The following is a 7,050-nucleotide window of genomic DNA, read 5'->3' as shown; positions in this document are numbered from 1 at the left end:
TTAGACTTTATACAGGTACAGTCCATACAAATATTCAGTTAGACTTTATACAGGTACAGTCCATACAGATATTCAGTTAGACTTTATACAGGTATAGTCTATACAGATATTCAGTTAGACTTTATACAGGTACAGTCCATACAGATATTCAGTTAGACGTTATACAGGTACAGTCCATACAGATATTCAGTTAGACTTTATACAGGTATAGTCTATACAGATATTCAGTTAGACTTTATACAGGTACAGTCTATATAGATATTCAGTTAGACTTTATACATGTACAGTCTATACAGATATTCAGTTAGACGTTATACAGGTACAGTCTATACAGATATTCCGTTAGACTTTATACAGGTACAGTCTATACAGATATTCAGTTAGACTTTATACAGGTACAGTCCATACAGATATTCAGTTAGACTTTATAGCATATCTTAGAGCATTTCTGTCAGCTGACCTCAACTCTTCATTAATGGTCTGTTTCTAGCCATTATGTTTCTAGCAGAGGGGCACAGAGGAGGGACTGCCACATTGTGCATAGCAACAGTTTACGATGAACAGTTTACCTGGAAAATGCATAAGACAGGTGTAACCAATAACTTGACATGTAAGTCTAGACAAAAGACAGGTGTTTCTACTGAAGTAGGTGAGGGGTGTATTTTGATAACATATTCCTTTACAGTTTAAAATTTTTAGCTATATAGCCACCTAAAATAGCAACAATAGAATATTCAGTTATGACTGTCAATATTAACTGTAAGTTAACATGCATTAAACATTTTAGGTAAACAAAAATTTGTAACAATGAATATGTATGCTATGCATGTATCTATGTCAGTCACTGTGTTCTATATGCTGCTCGACCAGAGTGCCAGCGTGAGCTGTCACACACAGTTGAGTTCCAAAGGGCGTAGGTCATAGGTCAGATGTTTCCAGGTAATCAGCATATTAAAAGCCCCATCACCTCCATGAAAACACGTTTAGCGTTAAATGTCAAGCATCAAAAAAATCAACATTACCTGCAGTTAATCAGCAAGCACGAATAACAGCATAATTTCAGAATTTCAGCTATAAGCATTTAATGTATTTTCAATCGCACAAAGTTGATACTGAGATTCTTTCTTTGACGTAAAATAGTATAGCTATGGAAGTGTGGAAATATGCAATATGTGTGTATGTATTTGTGTTTTGTGACCATTATGTAAATAGTTATCATGAAGTAAAAAATAAGCAATTTTTTAAAAATATAGTCATTGTGTTCTTATAAAAAACAATACACACATATATTTTATTTCAGTAAAATTCATTTTGCTATATTACTGACATATTTCTACTATAAAACCGAGAAGAAGAGCCCAGTGCACCCATACTGGTCTGTGAGGTAGAACGTTTGCAGAAGTTCAAATGTAAAAGCTGATTATTTGAACTGATCTGACTGATCAGACACATGTGGAACACAAGTGAACACCAGGCGCCCAGGCGGTGTGAAACATTCTGATATAGTTGATAGGTGATCCTTTATGGTTGTGTGGAAGTAACATTCTGACTCAGTAATTCACTTTATACCAGAGGACTCTGCTCCACAACTTATGATCTGTAACAAATTTTCTTTATCTACTATATAACGCTCCAGTGACATGTGTATGAAGAGAAAATGTCCCGTTATAAACCCGGTGCCCTTCTGCACCAACACCCGCAAAACATGCAAGCTCTCCCTTGCTGAGTAGCAAGAGATACAAGAGATACCGGTGAAATAAATCTGCATCACTGTGTGGTGGCTCTGCTACGTCTCCAGCTCCGCCTGTCCGGAGTATTAAGACCTGTTACCAGATCCGGTCTCGTAATCTGCATCGCTTTTTAGCAGCCTTCCACGGCTCAGCGTGGCATAGCTTTGTGCTGACATCTGTAGATTCTGATTGCGAATGACTCCCAATGACAGGGTGTTTGGCTGACCTCCCCGGCCTTATGATGTATGCGCCTCGCATTAGCGTTGTTCATAATCTCAAGGTCGTCTGTCAGGCGTCAGGGAATGTCCATGATACTGAGCGGTACAGGGTTGCGATTCCTGGCAAGATTGCGGGTCACGAGGCTTAAGATGATGACCCCGGGGAGCAGGTCAGAGGGAGTCCTGAGGGTGCTGTCATTACAGTTCTACCCAGCGAAGGTCTGGGAAAACACAGTAGTGAGTTTACTGGCAACACCAGGAATGAGTCCAGGAATGAGAAGTAAATGGATCACATGGGGGAAGAACAGAGAGAGGGTGGACCACACGGGGCAAGAAGGGGACTAGAGGCAGGAGAATCAGAAGACCTTCGAAAGAACAAGTCTGATCAGGTTCCAACTTGTCCTCTGCTCCTTAAAGCCCAGATGGAACATGAGTACAGAGTGCAGGTTTCTGCATCGATTACCCAAGGAAAGCTGTGAGAAACTGGTATGTTTGGTCATAGGGCAAGATGGCAACCAAAGTTCACTTGAACAAAAGGGTTTGTGAGTTGGTTTGGATTTTACCAGTAAACATTAGTAAAGGCTGGTCTGGGAACAGCAGTGAAGATTATATGAGAAGTAGTTCCTATATATTCTTTAAAAGCTCTATCAAAGTTATGTCCAAAATATGTGAGTTGGCCAGCGAGGTTAGAGGAGGACCTACAAACACTCGTAGACTGTTGCATGTACGTTTGCGCTCCCAAAAATTCTCAAGCTAATCTCTTTGCATGCACGCATATTTCGAGATGTCATTTTTGAAACAAAGAGGTTTAGCAGGTGAACAGAGAGAGATGTAGCTGTGAAAATGCTTATTACACATGTGAATAGGTGGCAAGGTGTTGATTGTGGTCTTAACTCTGACAGGTGAGTATCGCCTAGAAATGAATGCACCACCAACACCTCAGTAATTTCCGGCACTTCTGTCGATTCTATTATATTGTCTTAATTTCCTGTGTCTTTAATCTTAAATTGCAAAGCTATTTAATCACAGCTGCTTATTGTTTGCTTTCCTGTCCTTTTTTTTGTGTGTTTGTGGTGTGAATTTTAGGTTGCAGGGATATGTATTGGTATATATTACCACGGAAGGTGTCATTATTGCAAAGAGACATCTTTGCGTCTGTACCAGACGAAATTAATCGAAGTAATAACCTTTTGCATTTTTTTAAATGTAACTATTTTAATTACACTGCTTTTATTGGTTTTATAATTAATGTCATGGTTTCCTCATGAATATTCGTTAATGAATATCAGTACTGAAATATTTAAATATTTAAAAGCTCCCGTGTGTGCAGGAGCGGGTCAGGAGGTGTGGAGAAGGTATAGAGAGACGTCACCGCCCTCCAGACTGGCATAGAGAGACGTCACCGCCCTCCAGACGGGCATAGAGAGACGTCACCGCCGTCCAGACTGGCATAGAGAGACGTCACTGCCCTCCAGACGGGTATAGAGAGACATCACCGCCCTCCAGACTGGCATAGAGAGACGTCACTGCCCTCCAGACGGGTATAGAGAGACGTCACTGCCCTCCAGACGGGCATAGAGAGACGTCACCGCCCTCCAGACTGGGGCATAGAGAGACGTCACCGCCCTCCAGACTGGGGTATAGAGAGACGTCACCGCCCTCCAGACTGGGGCATAGAGAGACGTCACTGCCCTCCAGACGGGCATAAAGAGACGTCACTGCCCTCCAGACTGGGGCATAGAGAGACGTCACTGCCCTCAAGACAGGCATAGAGAGACGTCACTGCCCTCCAGACTGGGGCATAGAGAGACGTCACTGCCCTCCAGACGGGCATAGAGAGACATCACTGCCCTCCAGACTGGGGCATAGAGAGACGTCACTGCCCTCCAGACGGGCATAGAGAGACGTCACTGCCCTCCAGACTGGGATGATTAGGTTTGGTTCTTCAGAAGATCATTTTGAATTTTGGATATGTGCCAGAAGGTTGTTACAAAACCACCAAAATATTTACTGTTCATTAGTCGTTTTAAAAGCAATCAAGGTTTTTTGTTGTTGTTCGTTTGTTTGCTTGGTTAATGTTTTGTTATTTACATGTTATATTTTCATAACAATAACTATAAAATCTCTGACTAATCCAACGAATGATTACAAATATATATATATATATATAATAAGTTGGTTTGTTTTTTCTTGATCATTTAGGTTTTGTGGTTCAGTCCAAGACTTTAGTCAGCTGTTGTTAAGTCCTGAAATGCGGTAACACTTATCTGTGTTTCCACCTCATCCACACACTCTTAAACAACTGTGCAAATATAGCAGCTAAAGATGACACAATTAAATGGGGAAAGTGAAGACACGAGCATCACATGGCTGCGAGTAGTCATAAAAAAGGAAGAGGAAGATGAGGGAGATGAGGAAGAGCAGGGTGATGAATAGAGGCGGCACTGGGCACATTTGAACTCTGAATATGGCTCTTTGCCTGTGTACAAGTGCAAACGCAATCTGAACATTTTTAGTTACAGGAGAGAACCTGTGGAATGTGGACATTTGTTAATGAAATAAGCAATTTCATGAAATGTCATATAATTCAACTGCTCTGTCACAGCCTGATGCTAAGTGGGTTTTTTTTGTTTGTTTTGTTTTTTGCTGTCTACAATCTCAGCCTGCTTAATTTGCTCCTTAAAGATTTTGTCTTTTGTGTCTTGTCATTGAATTTTGTTCCCTGTAAGCCATTAGATGGAGTTGTGTTTGTGTTTCTCTTTGTAACTGAATTTGTAACCAGCACCAAGCAATGATACCCAAGAGGGGAAAAGTGTGTCAAGCCTGGCTTGAACCATCAAATAAGGAGAGCGAAGGAGAGTATATTAACGAAGAGTATGAATCAAAAGAGAAGCCGCCGTCACGACAGAGGTTTCAGACGGGCGAAAATTCCCACTTCTGCCCTCAGCATGGTACGTGTTTTGCGCGGGCTGCAAAACTGAAGAGCCACTGGAGAGAAATCTTCTCAGTGTTCGCGGTGTGGGAAGAGTTCCTCACAGCTTGCCCAGATGCAAGAACACCCAGCGAGTTCACACTGGAGAAAGGCCATATCGTTGCGCTCATTGTGGGAAGAGTTTTGCAGTAGCTAGAACCTTGAAAGCACATCAGAGAGTTCACACTGGAGATAAACCTTGTAAATGTTCTCAGTGTGGGAACAGTGTCTCACTTGGTTCATTGCAAGATCACATCAAGGTTCACACAGGAGAAAGAAACATATTTTTGTTCTCAGTGTGGGAAGAGTTTTTCAGCATCTAAACTATTACGATACATAAAAGTCCACACAGGGGGGAAAAAACATTTTTGATGTTCCCGGCATGAAAAGGGCTTGGCATCCACCACACATCCCAAGGAACATCAAAGAGGTCACTCAGGCCATTTTTGTGTTCCCTGTGTGGCAAAAGTTTTGCTAAAACCTTAAAAATCCACCAAAGAATTCACATATTAGAAAAGCCTCATCATTGCACTTACTGTGAGAAACGTTTTGTGGAAGCTAAAAGTTCATAGAAATGCACCAGAGAGTTCATACTGGAGAGATCATACCAATCCTTGCGCAATTACTGCAGTAAAGACTTTTGCAAAAAGTCCAAGAGAGAATTCACACTGGAGAAAAACCGTATCCGTGCTCTCAGCGTCGGAAGAGTTTCTCATACCATGGTTCTTTGAAGAACCACAAAAGAATTGACGATGGAGAAAAAGCAGTGTGGAGAGAGTTTTAGAGTAGCTCGAGCCTTAAAAAAGCCACATTATGGTTCATGCGGGTGGAAAGCCGTACATCTCTCGCTGAATGTGGAAAAGCATTTGCTAAATTTGGGACAGTAAAAAACCACGGTAGAGTCCACACTAGAGAAAGACCATACCAGTGTTCCCGGTGTGGGAAGAGTTTTGCACAACTTGGCCAACTAAAACTTCACCAGAAAAGACACAGGTGAGAAAGTTTTGTTTTAGTGAGGAAATGTTATCAAAAATAATTGTAGTCACGGATGCCATTTCAGTTTTGACAGGCTTGTTGGGTCATTCCTGTGTTCAGATTGTCAGCTGATGTTCAATTGTGTCTTTTTATCATGATTAACGACAGAACCAGTTTCAGGTCACACACCTGATGACAGTGTTTAAGTGAGCTACTTGTGGCTTATATTTTGAAAGCATTAACTGATGTTGCAATGGAGCACAGTCATGAAACGCTTATGTCTGTATGGCTATGCTGCAGAATGTAAACCGTATAAAATTGCTGTGTTTTCCTTGAAAATGGTTGGAAAAATGTACATATTAAACGCATGAACACTTTGGCACAGTCTTCAGGCAGAACCTCTGATCTGCTATTTGGCGTTTAGGCGTGGTGCGGATTGACTTTAAGACGAATTCGTCCAGTTTTGTAGGAATCCACATTTCCTCTTTGTTCTGTTCATGGGTCTGTTCCTTAGTAGCTGAATGAAAGGGGAAAATGTATAAATAACCCTTTATTTTCTCCTGCAAAAAGTGCAAAAAGCCAAGGATTATCAGAAAGATCTCGGTAGGACAAATCTCTCTCGCTAGGAGTTCCTTTCCAGTTTCTAAGAATGGTTATGGATGGTTATGAATGGTTATGGATGGTTATGGATGTTATGGATGGTTATGAATGGTTATGGATGTTATGGATGTTATGAATGGTTATGGATGGTTATGAATGGTCATGGATGGTTATGAATGGTTATGAATGGTTATGGATATTATGGATGTTATGGATGTTATGGATGGTTATGGGTGGTTATGGATGGTTATGAATGTTATGGATGGTTATGGATGTTATGAATGGTTATTGATGGTTATGGATGTTATAAAGGTCTTCTGCGTGGTGCACTATGACGTAGAGATTCATAGCTTCACAGCTGTGCGGTGATTAAGCATTATGCTTAGAAAGAAGAAAAGAAGTCGCAAGTCATCAGTGTAAACGTGTACTTAAATACACCTTAGATACAAATAAAACATCTTTATTGTATTGGTGACTATACAAAACATGGGTTAATACTTAATCGGTCCTTAGATTTGTTTTTTCCATCAAATACATCACTTCTTCTTGTTAGGAT

This window comes from Electrophorus electricus, chromosome 22 (genome assembly GCF_013358815.1).
Source record: "Electrophorus electricus isolate fEleEle1 chromosome 22, fEleEle1.pri, whole genome shotgun sequence".
Taxonomy (NCBI): domain Eukaryota; kingdom Metazoa; phylum Chordata; class Actinopteri; order Gymnotiformes; family Gymnotidae; genus Electrophorus; species Electrophorus electricus.
This window is presented reverse-complemented; position numbering follows the sequence as displayed.